The sequence below is a fragment of the Oryx dammah genome, unplaced genomic scaffold (genome assembly GCF_014754425.2).
Source record: "Oryx dammah isolate SB20612 unplaced genomic scaffold, SCBI_Odam_1.1 HiC_scaffold_24, whole genome shotgun sequence".
Classification (NCBI taxonomy): Eukaryota; Metazoa; Chordata; class Mammalia; order Artiodactyla; family Bovidae; genus Oryx; species Oryx dammah.
This window is the reverse complement of record NW_024070208.1, coordinates 32,547,179-32,564,869: the sequence shown is the minus strand read 5'-3', so window position 1 is coordinate 32,564,869 and position 17,691 is coordinate 32,547,179. Positions and strand designations below refer to the sequence as shown.

Sequence of the window (17,691 nt, the reverse complement as noted above, 5' to 3'; positions counted from 1 at the left end):
ACTATTATTATCACACCTAAATGAACAATAATTGTTTAGCACTGTCAAATACCCAGTCTGCATCTATATTTCCCCAATTCTCTTTTAATAGATTTACGCTTGGTTCTTCATCTTTGGTCTGTTTCACTGATTTTGAAAGCCACTGCAGGTGAACATTTCCGGTCCACCGTCGCGATTATCTGCTGTGTGCTCCTTAGTCAGCACACTTGGACTTGACAGACAACTTTCCCATTTAAATCCCAATTCCTCTTCATGCAGCTTATCCTCCTACCAAAGAAAACTAGCTTTTATATGAATAAACCTGTTTCCTTGTGGCTGGGAATTTGATTACGTGTCTCTTCCCTTTACCCTGCCCTCAAACGTTGGTTAAATAAATGTTTTCTGGACACCAACTAAGAGCCAGGAATGAGCTTATAGCGGGGGAATCAGTGGGGAACAAGATAAACATAATTCCTACCCCCTGGGAAATCATGGCTTCCTCCCCTCTCTCTCTGCTGGAACCTTAGTTGCTTTAAGTGTTTGTTGCTCAGAAGTGTCTGACTCTTCGGGACTGCATAGACGGTAGCCCCCCAGACTTCTCTGTCCATGGGCTCTCCCAGGCAAGAATACTCTGGTGGGTTGACACTTCCTCCTCCAGGGGATTCTCCCGACCCAGGGATCCAACCCGCATCTCTTGCGTCTCCGGCACTGGCAGCGTGGTCCCTGTCTCTGTTCTGTTCCTCACTGTGACTCTCGCTCTGCTTCTTCTTTCCTACACTGGGCTCTACTTCTTCCCTCACTGAACGCAGATCTGTGGGCTTGTGACCCTAATTTACGTCTTCCCTCAGTCTCTGGTCCCCAAATCATGTCCCTGGTCAGGATCTCAGAGCCCTGTCACTTCAAATCCATTCATCTCACCTCTTTGACCCTGAAGCCAGATTCCTGGACCAGAACTGATCTTTATCATACTTCCCCCCTCCCACCCAGCCTACTTACAAGCATTAAAAAGCCTCTGCAAATTGAAAAGGAATGGTTGAATATTATTCTTTTATGTTCAGCCATAATTGTCTTAACCATTGTCCTAATACTGACCTTACATTAGTTTTCAGTTTGTCACTGTTACGAATAACACTTCAATGAATATTTTTGTAAATAAATCTTTAGGCATATATCAGATGACTGTCTTAGGTCTGGTTTATGGAAGCAAAAAAGTACTGACATGAAAATTGACACAGGGACTTCCCTGGTGGTCCAAGGTTTAGAAATCAAGCTTCCACTGCAGGCAGTTCGATCCCAGGTAGGGCACTAAGATCCCTCATGCCCCAGGGTGTGGCCAAAGAAAAAAAAATTAAACATATGGCATATGTATTTGATACATAGTGCTAACTTGATTTTAGAGACAGTGAGCAAACATACACTCCCACAGCAGAGAATCTGTGTCTGTCTTGTGACATTGTTGCCAACCTTGAGCGTTGTTGGCAAACTAGAGAACAAAAGGGAATTTTGGAATAAAAAGGAGCTTTTTCAAGGGGATCAAGAGTATCTATGAAAGATGTACAACTAGCATCATAGTTAATGGATTCAGACCAAAGGGTTTCTCCCTAAGATCAGAACAAAGCAAGAATGCGCACTCCAACCAATTCTATTTAACTGAGAATTACTTTAAAATGTTTGCTAAGGTGAGATATTTTAAATCACTGTGTATTTTAATTTGCATCTCTTTGTTTTTTAGAATAACTTTTGTTATGTTTATTAGCTGTTTGTACCTCTTCTTTCATGAATTTTGTATCTGTAGTCTTTCCCTATGCTTCTGTTGGTGTCCTATGGTTTTTTAAGTGATTTTTGTGAGCTCTCTATATTTTTGTCTTGTATATTTAGTTTTACAAACCTGCAGTTTGCTTTTTCGAATGCCACATTTTTGCAATACAGTATTTTATTTTTTAATAGTGATCAAAACTATGGAGTTTGTCTCTTTTAAGTGGTTTAGAAAAGACCCCCATGCTGGAAAAGATTGAGAGCAGGAGGAGAAGAGGGCAACAGAGGTTAATTTGGTTTGATGGCATCACTGACTCAATGGACATAAGTTTTAGCAAACTCCAGGAGATAGTGAAGGATGGGAAGCCTGGAGTGCTGCAGTCCATGGGGTCACAAAGAGTCACACAACTGAGTGACTGAACCACAAGGAGTGGTTTTTATGCTTCACCATTTGCTCTTACAGTACTGCATTATACTACAGAAACTATACTGATTCCATATTCAAGTACTAGCTGGGTAGTTCAAAGCCCTATAACCAATTTAGCTATGAAAAGTAGCTTTTATATCTTGCAGCTGATATTATTTGTATCATTACAGTGCATCAGCATGAAAAAAAAAAAGGCTCAGAGAATCTAATTTGCAATATTGGTTCAAAGTTACAATGTGTAGGATTTATACTCATGAGTCACACTTTCATATGTAGCTCTCAATTAAAAAGATAGTGAGATCGATTATTCAAGAAGCAGAGGAGCATAAAAGTGTATGACAGAATTTCATGGGGAAAGATAGTTTAATTTGGACTGAGAGTTCACCTTACTAATTGTTCAAAATGCAAATGGAGAAGAGTTTTCTCCTGTTAAAGAACAGCTAAAGGAGAATTTAAAAAGAATGGTTATTTTCACGTGCCATCAATCAATAGTTTATGGAGTATATTGAGTATTGAATTTTCCCAGGGTTGTTAGTCTAAAAGGGGATGATTTTTAAATGTTAGTTCATTAAGTGACACCGAAGAATCTTTTATTTGACTTTATTTGTAGTTTAAGTTGTGTATAATATCTGCAGGTTAATAGCTGAGAAATTACTGTATTTTTATTATACTTCACGTTCTTTTGTCTCGTGATGAGTTTGGATATGAGTCAGTAAGACAAGATGTACCGCAGAGTAAGTACTTTCCAGAATTAATCTAAGCATTTGATGAATAAGATTTGTGTGATATCAGTATTCTCAACATAAAACAAAGGGAGAGTCCAGATGATGCAATTTAAGAGAATGATTTAGACAGAAGTACAAGAAAGAATCGTGGATTACTGAGCTTCAAAAAGAATGCATCTATCAATCACAATTTCAAAATACATCAGTGGAAAGAGAGGAAAATTATGCTACCCAGCGCTGTTGAAAGGTGCTCTGATGTTAGAAACATGCACCATTCGGGCTCCTGGCTGCCTTGCTTGCTCTGCTTTCCCTCTGCCCAGTCCAGTCCAGGCTTTCTAGAATTTGCTTTCTGTCTCATCAGTGCACCTGCATGGAGCAGGGACTCAGTGAACGGCAGCTATTATGAACAGCTTTTTGATAGGTCCTTGGGGAACAGAATCCACATTTATATGAAGTACCAAGACTTTGGGCTCTGGGGCCAGGCTGTCGGATACAAATCCTGTATCTGCTCTTAACCAACTGTGTGACCTTGAGCATGTTATTTACCTCTCGGTGTCAGTGTACTTTCATTGAAAATGAAAATAAAAGCTGTATCGTAGAAGCATGTGTGTCAGGATTAATATCAAGGCATACCAGATACCTGCTAGAGAGAAAGCATTCAGTGGTACGTGCATGCTCAGTCATGTCCGACTGTTTGTGACCCCATGGACTGTAGCCCACCAGGATCCTCTGCCCATGGGATTCTCCAGGCATGAATGCTGGAGAGGGTTGCCATTTCCTCCTCCAGGGGAGCTTCCCGATCCAGGGATCAAACCCTCATCTCCTGAATCTCCTACATTGGCAGGCAGATTCTTTACCACTCAGCCACCTGGGAAGCCTAGTAAGCATTTGGTACACTTGAGCTATTCTTACACAGAGGAGAGGAAAACATAACCAGCTGGATAGTTTCTGTATCATTCTCTGCAAGTGAAACAAAACAAAACAAAACATATATAAACACCTCCTAAGGGCCATTGAGTCAAGTTTAGCTGCATGAAATAAATACATACTCTTGCCCCTACATACACACACACAGATACATACACACATACAGATACATACACACACACACGCACGCACACACGAGGCTTATGAAAATAGAAGTGAATATCTCTCACACATAAAACAAGCCAGAAGGTAGGCAGCCCAGGCTGCTCTAACGTGATCATCTGGGTCCAGGCCGATAGTTGTACAGCTCTTCCTCTGCAGACAGCATCCTCGTGGCCCATGAAGGTGCTTGGTCCCTACCATCTCATCTCCTTTTCCAGGCAAGGAGAAGGGAGAAAGGGTCACAGGGCCTGTGCTTACCCTTTAAAATTATTTGTCAGTAGTCACATGCAACACTTCCAATATCATTCCGCTGATCAGAGCCCCATTGAGCTAGGAAGGAGCCTAAGAAAGAGTCCCTATTCTGAGGGGTCACTTGTCCAGCCAATAACTAAGGGTTTGATTACAAAGGAGAAAATGGACATCAGGGAGGATAGCAGCCTAGCAGGTAAGGACCTGGTTCAGAGCAAGAAACATAACGGGAATATTTAAGAGAAACGAGGGTAATCCCCCAACTCCGTGTATTTGCTTCCTTATTTGTCAGGGCACAGTTGTCAGTGGTTTACTTCATTGGGTTTTATGTTTTTATCCTAAGAATTATGAAAAGGATTATGGTCTCAGTCCTCCTGGAAATGCTCTGCAGAAGAGTATCCAACTCATTCGGACCTCAGCGCTTAGCGAAGAAAAGCGCTTAGGGAGGATTTCAAAGAAAAGCCATCTGATGACTAACTGCTCAGAATGATAAAACCAAGGTCGGACCTTTAAGAAAGGGGTGTGAGTCATCCAGGGAGAGAAATGGTTCCAGAGTGACTAAAGAATGATCTCTTGCTACAAAAGGACTCTGCTCCCGAGGAGAGGAGAGGGGAGGAGGGGAGCAAGGTGGCCAGCCAGCTGTTCATTTCCACTGAGACTGGAGAGAAGCGAAGGAGAAGCAAAAGCGACTTAGGGTGACTCGTAAGGAGAAACGTGCTGACAAGGCGGCATTAAATACTGCAAGTGGAGATTACACATGACCTCGGCATGTGCTCCTCCTCCCAGGCAGGGCTGGGGGCAGGTAGAGACAGCAGGTGAACCCCATGAACATCAAAGGTCTTCTCTCCCATGCCTGTTTCCCTCATGGAATAACTCTGTTTTGGAGTTCAGAAAAGGGATACTGTGATGATCTGAAAGGTAAGTTCTGGTTTTGCCTGTGCATGAAAAGTAAGAACAACACAATGTCAGTGTACTGCAGAACAGACCCTACAAGGAGAAAGGAATGAATTTTCCATGATTTAAGATACAAAGTATAATAATAATGCTTGGCTTTCCAGTCAGGATGCACTTCATCCTCTACAGATGTTAAGCAATGCCAAACAAAATATACACAGAGAAAAGAAAAACAGATAGAACATGGCTCAGAAATAAGACAATTACTTATGAGGGCAAGAAAGAGAAAAGAAAGAGTTAGAGCCGAGTGGGACCTGGGTCATGGGTCTCAAAACAGGCAGTGGCAACTTGGAGTCTCCTCTGTCCATGGGATTCTCCAGGCAAGAATACTGGAGTGGATAGCCATTCCCTTCTCCAAGGGATCTTCCCAACCCAGGGATGGAACCTGGGTCTTCTGCATCACAGGCAGGTTCTTTACCACTGAGCCACCAGAGAAGCCCTTAACGTCAGAATCCAATTATTCACCTCATTTATCAAGTGTGCACTATGTCATGCTGGTTTCCATTTGCATCTCTGACCCAGTCTCTGCCTTCTCTGCTCTGCCTCCTGTCCCATGGTCTAACCTGTAGGATTGGCTTTTATTTGGATTTGAGTACCTGGAGGCACCAGCAGGAGCTTGGAGACTGGCTGGCATGTTTATAACCCTGGCTTCCTCATCAGGGTTGCTGTGGGTTGGCTGCTCCCAAGGCAACACTTTCTGGCACCTCAGTTCAGTTCAGTTGCTCAGTCATGTCCAACTCTTTGAGATCCCAAGGACTGCAGCACGCTAGGCTTCCCTTGTCCATCATCAACAACTCCCGGAGCTTGCTCAAACTCATGTCCATTGAGTTGGTGATGCCATCCAACCATCTCATGTTCTGTCCTCCCCTTCTCCTCCTGCCTTCAATCTTTCCCAGCATCAGGGTCTTTTCCAATGAGTCAATTCTTCGCATCAGGTGGCCAAAGTATTGGAGTTTCGGCTTCAGCATCAGTCCTTCCAATGACTATTCAGGACTGATTTCCTTTAGGATGGACTGGTTGGATTTCCTTGCAGTCCAAGGGACTCTCAAGAGTCTTCTCCAACACCACAAAAGCATCAATTCCTCAGCACTCAGCTTTCTTTATAGTCCAACTCTCACATCCATACATGACTACTAGAACAACCGTAGCTTTGACTAGATAGGCCTTTGTCGGCAAAGTAATGTCTCTGCTTTTTAATATGCTGTCTAGGTTGGTCATAGCTTTTCTTCCAAGGAGCAAGTGTCTTTTAACTTCATGGCTGCAGTCACCATCTGCAGTGATTCTGGAGCCCAAGAAAATAGAGTCTGTCACTGTTTCCATTGTTCTGGCACCTCAGTTCAGTTCAGTTCAGTTCATTTGCTCACTCGTGTCCGACTCTGCGACCCCGTGAATCACAGCACGCCGGGCCTCCCTGTCCATCACCAACTCCCGGAGTTTACCAAAACTCATGTCCATCGAGTCAGTGATGCCATCCAGCCATCTCATCCTCTGTCATCCCCTTCTCCTCCTGCCCCCAATCCCTCCCAGCATCAGGGTCTTTTCCAATGAGTCGACTCTTCGCATGAGGCGGCCAAAGTATTGGAGTTTCAGCTTTAGCATCAGTCCTTCCAATGAACACCCAGGACTGATCTCCTTTAGGATGGACTGGTTGGACCTCCTTGCAGTCTCAAGAGTCTTCTCCAACACCACAGTTCAAAAGCATCAATACTTCAGTGCTCAGCTTTCTTCACAGTCCAACTCTCTGGCACCTAGTATGCACCAAATTATCTGTAAAATCCTTTCACTACCCCCCTTCTCTATCAGCAAAAAAATTAAAAGCAGTTTGTCTCCATGTGTCAAGGACAACAGTCTATTGTAACTGTTCTGCCTCAGAACTAAATCAAATCCTGTTGTTTGGACACGATCAGGAGGGCGCTTGTTTGCCTTGATACTCTGCAGAACATCATGCTGGTCCATTACTCTGATGGCATTATGCTAATTGGATTCGGGGAGTAGGAGGTGGCAGGAGCCTTGGGTGCGTTGGCAAAACACATGCCAAGGGGGTGGGAGCTAACCCCCTGGGAAGTCCAGGGGCCACTGCATCAGTGATGGTCCCAGGGGCCTGGGGCATGCTGGGATGTCTTCTTCTGCAAGTGGGAGACAGCTGCTATGCCCCTCCCCACACCCCCCGGGAGACACAGCATCGAGATATTAGAGGCGACTTCAACCATGTGTTGCTGTGTGTCCCTCTGACCAACTCACCAGGTAACCTACCAGGCTGCCCATTTTGAATGGGCACAGGGTATGAAAGGTTCTGAAACAAATCCAGGCTGTGTTACAAGCCCTGTGAGCTGCAGATCCAATGGCCTGGGAGAATCTGTGGCAGAGATGCTATGGGGGTGGGATTGGGGGTGGGGAGGGCCTGGGAAGACCCAATAAGAGCCAAGTAAAGCCAACTGCTGATAAATACTTTTTCTTCCATTTTTTTGTTTGTTTGTTTTTACTCACAGTGATTCTTCGTTGCTGTGAGCGGATACTTTCTCTAGTTTCAATGAGTGGAGGCTACTCTTTGTGCAATGAGCGGGCTTCTCAGTGCGGTGGCTTCTCCTATGGCTGAACACAGGCTCTAGGCTCACAGGCTGCAGTAGCTGTGGAGCATGGGCTTAGTTATTCCTCAGCACGTGGGATCTTCCCGGACTAGGGATTGAAGCCATGTCCCCTGCACTGGCAGGCGGATTCTTAACCAGTGGACCACCAGGGACGTAGTCCTGCTGATAACTATTTTTGCAGTTGAAAAGCAGCTCCTGGACAGTTTGAGGGCCCCAGAGGGACTGACCATTTGACCCACTGGCCCTCACACCCAGGGCATGCCCAGCAGCGTGATGTGCGTCATGCACTGAGACCAGGCTCTGCAGGTCTAGAAACCTCAAATCGGGCAGTCCACGCTCCATGGCACCTCTTCCTACAGCTTGACTGCTCCCCTCTCAACACACACTGGTGGACCGATGGAAAGCTCCTTGCAGGCACTTGCAGAGAAGAAGAAACTGGCCGGATTTATTCATGGATGTCCATGGTAGGATGGAACCAGACAGCAGGGATGAGCCAACGAGTAGGGGTGGCCTGCGAGCAGGGAAGGTGGGCGCGTCCTCCTGCTTTAGTGTAGAAAAGGGAAGGAGGTCTGAGGAATGACCACCTGACTCCTGGGCAGTGGTAGCAGGTTCACCACGCTATCGGGGATTTGGAAAAAATAAACCGTTTAGTGGCGGGAGGGGATGGGAGAGACGTGTGGCTGGAATGTGCTTTGGAATGTGTACAGAATCTGTAAGGTGGCCAGATTACAATTCCACTGCCTGGCAGGCTTAGACAATAGCCATTTCTTTCCCCATGTTGTGGAGGCTAAAAGTCCCAACAGCAAGGTGCCACGAGGGCTGGTTTCCATGAAGCCTCTCTTCCTGGTTAAGAGAAGGCAGCCTTCTCTTGGTCCTCACCAGGCCACTCCGCTGAGCGCCAGTGGTGAGAGAGAGAGCTCTTTGAGGTCTCCTCGTCTTTTTTCCCCTTTGTTCCTCATTTTTGTTTATTCACATTTTTTCCAGCTCTACTGAGCTATAATGAACATTTAGTCTAAGGACAACAGTCCTGTTGGATTAGTGCCCACTCTGTAGGGCCTCATTTAACTTGAATCACCTCCTTAAGGGAGAATGCAATGGCACCCCACTCCAGTACTTTTGCCTGGAAAATCCCACGGACAGAGGAGCCTGGTAGGCTGCAGTCCATGGGGTGGCCAAGAGTCAGGACACGACTGAGCAACTTTACTTTCACTTTTCGCTTTCACGAATTGGAGAAGGAAATGGCAACCCACTCCAGTGTTCTTGCCTGGAGAATCCCAGGGACGGGGGAGCCCGGTGGGCTGCTGTCTCTGGGGTCGCACAGAGTCGGACACGACTAAAGTGACTTAGCAGCAGCAGCAGCAACCGCATCTCCTTAAGGGGACTCCCTGGTGGCTCAGATGGTAAAGAATCCTCCTGCCAGTTCAGGAGATGTGGGTTCCATCCCTGGGTCGGGAAGATCCCCTGGAGAAGGAAATACCAACCCACTTCAGTATTTGTGCCTGGAGAATCACCATAGACAGAGCAGCCCGGTGGGCTATAGTCCATGGGGTCACAAAGAGTAGGGCATGACTTACTGGCTAAACAACAACAACAATCTCCCTTAAGGCCCTTCTCCAAATACATAAATTCATGGATATGAAGAGGGGAAAACCTAGCCCCTAGCAATAATCAGGTGGTCAAGTTGATCCAACCTGTGGACCTGTGTCAGTCTTTCCTCGTCACCCACAAGCCTGCTCCAGGTGCTCATGAACAAAGGACATAGGATGCGGGGTGGGAGTTGTACACGCCAGTAGATTATTCCCTCCCCAACTCTGGTCTGGCTTCTGCAGGAGCTGAATGTCCAACCTGCTGGCATCTGATCAACACTGAGACCCTGAGATGGCACCGTGCCCCAAGGGGTCAGCAGGAGACCCCCTCCAGCAGAATCAGCCTCAGTGGGATAGATCTTTGCTCCAATCATGTGCTTGCCCTCCCTGCGCCCCAGGAGTTCCACCAGCACGAGCATTCCCGAATGTAGAGACTGTCTTCTCTTTCACCACAATGCTGTGAAGAGATGCATTTACAGAGGCTGTCATTTGCCAGTGGCATCTTGACAACGGAATTCACTGGCTTTATCACATGCTTCATTCTCTAGGGGAAAAAAAAAATGTTAGTCACTCAGTCGTGTCCGACTCTTTGTGACCTCATGGACTGTAGCAAGCCAGGCTCCTCTATCGATGAGATTTCCCAGGCAAGATTACTGGAGTGGGTAGCCATTTCCTTCGCCAGGGGATCTTCCCGACCCAGGGATTGAACCCACGTCTCCAGCATTCCAGGCAGATTCTTTACCATCTGAATCACTAGAGAAGCCCTTAGAGGAATATTTTTAGGACCAGGTGACATAGTTGATTACTTCCAATTCATTAATGATGTATTTTGAATCACCCATTCATTCAATTATCCATTTATTCAATCTCCAACTCAATGACTTTAGAGAAATTATGTCTATGAATTCTTCATTTTTCAAATAGTTCAGCATCTTCTAGATCAGCATCTACATTCTTCCTGCTGGATTTTCACGGGGCTACTACATAATGGCATTAAACTCTGAATAGCAGCCTTCCCACAAATTTCACATGAAGCCGCTCCTTTTGAAACTAGACAAAATAGCAAAGGAGAACAAAATTAAATAGTCTAGACAATGAAGGAAAAAAAAAATCTGTTTTCAGTTTACATTTTATTAGAGGTGACTTGCCAGTCTGATGCCATGTTAAAATTACCCAGAGTAAAAAAGGAATGTGTAGTTCTATGAAAATCTTCTGTTTATTTTTAAGTACTTCCCTAATGAGTTATGCATATAACTAAAATTCTAGGTCACTTCATCCACAGAGATAGACTCTGCATCTATTCAATGCTTGCAGAAAAGAAGGTGGAAATACCATTTTCATCTTGCTATGAATGTCCTTATGGATGTCTACTTGTGTGCAGAAGCAGTTGTAGGGTACTTACAGATAGAATTGCTGAGTTACACAGGGAATGGGAACATTCAACTAGCAAAGTGTTATCAAGTTGGGCCCAGGGACTGCCCTGGTGATCTATTGGTTAAGAATCTGCCTTCCAATGAACCAGAAGTGGGTTCAATCCCTGGTTGGGGAACTAAGATCCCACATACTGTGGGACAACTAAGCCCACCAGGCCACAGCTACTGAGCCTGCCGACCCCAAGGAAGACCCCATGTGCAGCAACTAAGACCTGATGCAGCCAAATAATCAGTATTTTCTAAAATTACCCACAGTAACACTGAACCAATTGGGCTATCTTATTGCCCCCATCCAGTTCCATTTTTTTCCATCTCTATTATTTCCAATTATTTCTTGAGCATTTACTTGAGCTTCCCTGGTGGCTCAGATGGTAAAGCGTCTGCCTGCAATGCGGGAGACCGGGTTCGATCCCTGGGTTGGGAAGATCTCCTGGAGAAGGAAATGGCAGCCCACTCCAGTATTCTTGCCTGGAGAATCCCACGGATGGAGGAGCATGGTAGGCTACAGCCTATGGGGTCACAAAGAGTCGTACAGGACTGAGCCACCTTCATGCTCCACTCTCTAAGCACTGGATACAAAGTGACTAAGTCCTTAACCATCCGAAACTTACATTTAAATTTTTCGGAATCCATTCTGCCAAAGAAATCAGACCTCTACCCTAAGAAGTTTCCTATCCAGTTTATTCTCCAGTTTCAAATATCTTCTCCTAGATCAACTAAAAATAAATAGAATTTTACCAAATTATTTAAATTGAGCCTTACCAATTTCTTGCACCTAAATCAGCTTTCAAATACTACAGAAACCAACTGTTAAGTATCACAGATGCTTGAAAACTAGTTTGAAGAAAATAGTTGGAAGTGGCATTGCATTTGCAAAATGTGAAAGCTTTGTGAAAATTAGCAGCACTAAAATAATGTCTGACAAAGATTGTTCACATAACACTTTTTGCTTCAGCTACAAACTCCAGCACTAAAATTTTTCAAAACCACTTTGTATCAGTCATTTTGCAGAAGCATTTTGATGTCATTGTGGTTCGTTACAATGGTTAAAGTTACTGTCAGTTTTCCAAAAAATTCTATTTCAGAAATTCCTGGCATTATGAAACTGTAGCCCAAGTAATTTTTCTAATGGCTAAAAAGGTTTTAGTCTTTTGTCAGGAAGTACTGTAGTCAAAATATTTCAACCACAAACTCTTCTTTATTCCCTGAGAGTACAGCCAAGGACCTGAATGATAGCAGAGAGGTGGAGACAGGACACGGCCAGTCAGCAGAAAATTCTGAGTCTACTCAGAGGACCAAAGCCTAATTGCTCACCTATTTCACTCGACAACCAGAAAGGCTGTTTTGGGAAAATGTCTGTGGATTTCTTTTTAAAGAGTCTCCAAGAGAAATTTTAACAAGTCTCATCAACTGCTAGTTCCATATTTATGTGATTTTCCCAGAAATTTGACCTAACAAGCAGTTTCATTGGAAATTTACAGACATAACAGAATAATAGTGAAGCAAAATCAGCCTAATTACAATATAAATTAAAAATCCAAGTCAGTTCAAGGCAATTCAGCAGCTGTACAGTTGCCACTGGAATTCTGATAGGAATTGCATTGAATCTATAGCTTGCTTCAAATAGTTTGGACACTTTAACAGTATTAATTTCATTTCAATCCTTGAAAATGGAGTATTTTTCCACTTAGGTGTACCTTCATCAGTTTCTTTCCTTAATGTGGTATAGTTTTCAGTATATAGGTTTTCATTTCCTTGGTTAAAATTATTAAGAATTTTATTCTTTCTGATGTAATTAAAAATGGGAATTTTCCTTAATTTATCTGATAGTTAGCAATGTATATATATAGAAATATTCTAGACTTTTATGTATTGATTTTGTATCCTGCAAACTTATTGAATTCATTTATTAGTTCTAACAGTTTATTGATATATCTTTAGGGTTTATTTGTATATACACACACAGATTGGAAAAAATATGTATTACTTACTAAAATATAGAGTATTACTCAGCCATAAAAAGAGAAAGAATTCTTACCATTTGTGACAACATGGATGACCTTGAGGGCATTAAGCTAAGTGAAAGTCAGAGAAATACTGTCTGATCTCTCTTACATGTGGATGCTAAAATTAAAAAAAAAAAGACAAGATATAGGGAACAGATTGGTGGCTGCCAGAGATGGAGGGGGATGAAGGATGGGAGAAAGGGGTGAAAGGAGTCAAAATGTCACATTTTTTTTTAACTTATTTGGTCACGCCATGCAGCATGTGGGATCTTTGTTTCCTGACCAGGGATCGAACCTGGACCCTCTACAGTGGAAGTGCAGCATCTTAAGGGCTGGACCACCAGGGAAGTCACCAAAGTGCAACATTTTTCTAAATAAATAGATAGGAAATGAAATAAACTAAGGATAACTTAATCCATTGTGCTTGATTCATTTACACTTAACTCATCCAAATGCATTCTGTAAGACCCATTTATTATCCAAGAAACCTTTTGAACCTTTCTAAGACAAAGTCTTTTGTCTCTGAACCAGTAAGTTCTAATTTTCCACATGAATGAAGCTTGGGCCTTGAGAGACCAATTGATTTTCAACTTAGATTCTTGAAATTTGAAGTGAAATAAAGACTCGATATTATGTTTATTGCTTTGAGCATTGAATAAGGTCATTAAAAAAAAGAAGAAGAAATTTCTCAATGCAGGACCAAGTAACCATAGTCAATAAGGGCTAACAATAGACATGAAATTGGTCTGTCAGCCCTATTCAAAATTATTATGAAGCAAGAGTATAGGATCAGAGAGATAGTCTCTTTCTTCCTTCTCTACAAATACAAACAGTAAGTCTGCCTGGAAGAGATGGGAATAGCTCCAAGTGATGGTGTTACCTGGAAAAACTAATGTAATCGTTAGGAATAAGTTGACTCCAACTGACTAGTTTTCTCCTTGAATTTATTACAAGTCTGACAATCTCCTAGATGCTTCCTGCAAACTAGAAAACCCTATATTGTATCCATTTGCATACTTCCTAGTTGTGCCTTACTGTCAAGGCATAACTAGATCTCCATAAATCACTGCAATGGCTTTCCCAACTTTCCCTTCAATATACTTTCTGCCTCAAGGCTCCTGATATTTGATTCAGTTCTTCCTCATGATGCTCTGGCCTTAACATCTAGGGCAGTTGAAGATATTTTAGAAGCTGGAGGAAGAAGTAGGATTTGGGAACAGAAAAATCTAGATGCTGATAAAGTTGAGATTCAGTTTAAATGCCTAATCCCACGGACACAAGCTTGTTTATGCCTTTTTCATGGAGAGAATCAAATTCTAAAAGGGTACACTCTTTGTCTTACTTTTTAAAAATTAATCAATTTTTATTTTTGGCTTCCCCGAGTCTTCGGTACTGTGTGGGCTTTCTGTGGTTGTGGCGAACGGGGGCTTCTCTTGTTGCAGAGCACGGGCTCCAGGCAGGCAGGCTTCAGTAGTTGCAGCCTGTCAGCTCAGTAGTTGTGACACACAGCCTCAGCTGCCCTGCAGCATGTGGGATCTTCCCAGACCAGGGGTCAAACCTATGTTCCCTACACTGGCAGGCAGACTCCCAACCACTGGACTACCAGGGAAGTCCTGTCTTACTTGATTTCTTTTTCTTTTTAAAGGAGTTTATCTTGTTCATTTTTTTCTTCTTCTTCTCAAGATCTCAAATGAAAATTTTAATGGAAAAAAGATTATTTTGCATAATTATTCTTCACCATGTGTTTTTCAATTATTCATGGTATTTCTGCCTCATTACTTTGGCTATCATTACAGTGACATTCTCCAGGAGACAAGAATTCTCATTATATGCTTTTTATACTAGAAACTCATCAGTTCTTGAAATTGTCCTTGTGCCAATCCACCAAGACAAAGGCAAATCCGATGGAAGTTACTGATACTCAACTGGAGTCTTCAACTAGAGTCTCACACATAAGAGGATATATCCATGCTTTCTCCTAGCTTAGAAAATTTGCCTTGCTGGAGTTAAACTGCCAGTGTCTTCTGAAAACCCAAATAAAATAAAATGTACACTTTGCTAGTATCTTCCCACAGGAAAGAAATAGAGACATGAGCTACTTTATTATTAGTGAGCCACGCACCATGAGGGATCTTAGTTCCCCAGTTTAGTTCAGTCGCTCAGTCGTGTCTGACTCTTTGCAACCCCACGGACTGCAGCATGCCAGGCCTCCCTGTCCATCACCAATTCCCAGAGCTTGCTCAAACTCATGTCCATCAAGTCGGAGATGCCATCCAACCATCTCATCCTCTGTCATCCCCTTCTCCTCCTGCCTTCAGTCTTTCCCAGCATCAGGGTCTTTTCCAGGGAGTCAGTTCTTTACATCAGGTGGCCCAGGTATTGGAGCTTCAGCTTCAGCATCAGTCCTTCCAATGAATATTCAGGACTCATTTCCTTTAGGATGGACAGGTTGGATCTCCTTGCAGTCCAAGGGACTCTCAAGCGTCTTCTCCAACACCACAGTTCAAAAGCATCAGTTCTTCGGTGCTCAGTTTTCTTTATAGTCCAGCTCTCACATCCATACATGACTACTGGAAAAACCATAGCTTTGACTAGATGGACCTTTGTAGGCAATGTCTCTGCTTTTTAATATGCTGTCTAGATTGGTCAGGGATCAAACCCATGCTCCCTGCATTGGGAGTGTGTTTTTTAACCACTGGACCACTAGGGAAGTCCCATGAACTTACTTTAATGAGCAAACTTATGAATTTTGCTTAGTATTTTACTCAAGTCTGGTGCAAAATTATAAAATTGGCTTCACTTTATAATTTTTTAAAAAAATAATTTATTTATTTTCAGCTGTGCTGGGTCTTCATTGCTGCATGTGGGTTTTCTCTAGTTGCAACCAGCGGGGGCTCCACTTCGTTGTGGCGCACCGGCTTCTCATTGCAGTGGTTTCTCTTGTTGCAGAGCATGGGCTCTAGAGTGCAAGCTCAGTAGTTGCAGCACAGGCGCTTAGTTGCTCCACAGTATGTGGGATCTTCCGGGCCCAGGGATCAAACCCACGTCCCCGGCATCGACAGGCAGACTCCTGTCCACTGTGCCACCAGGGAAGTCCAAAATTGGTTTCATTTTAATGTCACACTCCTGTTCGTTTGTTGACCTTATTTTCTAAAGCTATTGGGTGACTCATTTCTGAGTTTTTAAAGTTATTATCCTTCTGTATGCCTTTACAGAAGCAGTGATACTTTCTGCCTAAAATACCCTTGCTACTTGTTCTCTGGTCAAAGAGTGCCTCCTTCATCAAGTTCAGCCTTCTCTGCGAAGCTTCCTTTCTCACCCAGGGACTCTTCTATCCCACCCCTTCCGCTCACGCTGGCACAGTGGATCAGCCACAGAACTCCCGTGCTGCTCACACTCCATGTCCTCTGCTAGTCCACCTAGAACAGTCTGTGGCCTCCCTCTTCTACCAAGCTCTTTGGAGTCCTTGAGGGCAACGATCATGTTTTATTCATTTTTATGGTCCCATCCCTCAGAACGGTACCTGTTTTAATCTAGATGCTTATAAATATTGAATGAATTTTGAGTTTTTCTACTTTCTACATTTAATTTACTTCACATTTCAAGTTTCAAGCCTTTTCTTATTCTTTTTACAGTTAATGATCTCAAATGGGATAAACTGACCATCAGACATTTAGGAAACCACTTTGGTTTTCAAATCTGTACAATGGAGTTAATGACACAAACCTACTTTAAAAACCTGTGTTAAAAATAAATGCTGTAGTCTCTCTTCAGAGGAAAATGCTAAATAAATAAAATAAGGGTTCACTTTGGAAAACCATGTGGTAATTTTCTTCAAAGTTAGACATACCTTATGATCAAGCAATGCTCTCAATATTTACTCAAGAGAAAAGAAAACATATCCTCAAGAATATTTCAGTTCAGTCACTCAGTTGTGTCCGACTCTTTGCAACCCCAAGGACTACAGCACACCAGACCTCCCTGTCCCTCACCAACTTACAGAGTTTACTCAGATTCATGTTCATTGATATAATCCAACCATCTCATTCTCTGTCGTCTTTTTCTTCCCGCCTTCGATCTTTCCCAGCATCAGACCTGGGTTCAATCCCTGGGTCAGCCAGATCCCCTGGAAAAGGGAAGGGCAAGTATTCTTGCCTAGAAAATTCCATGGACAGGGGAGCCTGGCGGGCTACAGTCCATGGGGTCACAAAGGTTGAATACAACTGAGTAACTAAAACTTATTCATACAGCATAAAATCAAGGGAAAAAAAAGCAACCAAATTTCCATTAAAAGAATATATAAACAAACTGTGGTATATTCATACAGTGGACTACTACTTACCAATAAAAAATAAATTCAACTGCTTATACCAGCAACAACATAACTGAAACTCAGAAACACTAAGCTGAAAAAAAAGTCAGACAACAAAGAGCACAAATTGTACATACATTTCCATTTATGTGAAATTTAAGAATAGGTAAAACTAATCTATGGTTATAAAAATCAGAATATTGGATTATTCCAGTTGGGGAGGGGATTACCTGGGAAGAAGCACAGGCAATGTTCTAATCTTGCTTGGAGATATTGGTTATAAGATTGTATATATTAGTATATATACTAATTATATATAGTAGATTGTATATATTAGTCAAAAATCATCCAAATGAACACTTAGGATCTGTGCATTTCAGGGTATATATATTTAAAAATTCTATCTCAATTTCTCCCTCCCTACCCAAATATATGTATATAGACATATATATAATATACATACCCATATGTACACACATTACAAAGATATATAATATACATATACATATGCACAAATACATATGTACAAAGTCTAAAACTGTAGGCCACAGCAAGAACACATTTAATTTTGGAATTCATTTTGTTATA

General features: G+C 42.7%; 1 long non-coding RNA gene across 1 annotated transcript; it reads right to left on the bottom strand.

Annotated features, from left to right (window-relative positions):
• Positions 1 to 10,193: 10,193 nt before the first annotated feature.
• On the bottom strand, positions 10,194 to 13,046 carry LOC120882933. Its single transcript, XR_005725617.1, has 2 exons — positions 12,824 to 13,046; positions 10,194 to 10,402 (listed from the first exon to the last, which is right to left on the bottom strand). It is a non-coding gene; the product is annotated as an uncharacterized LOC120882933 (long non-coding RNA).
• Positions 13,047 to 17,691: the final 4,645 nt, after the last annotated feature.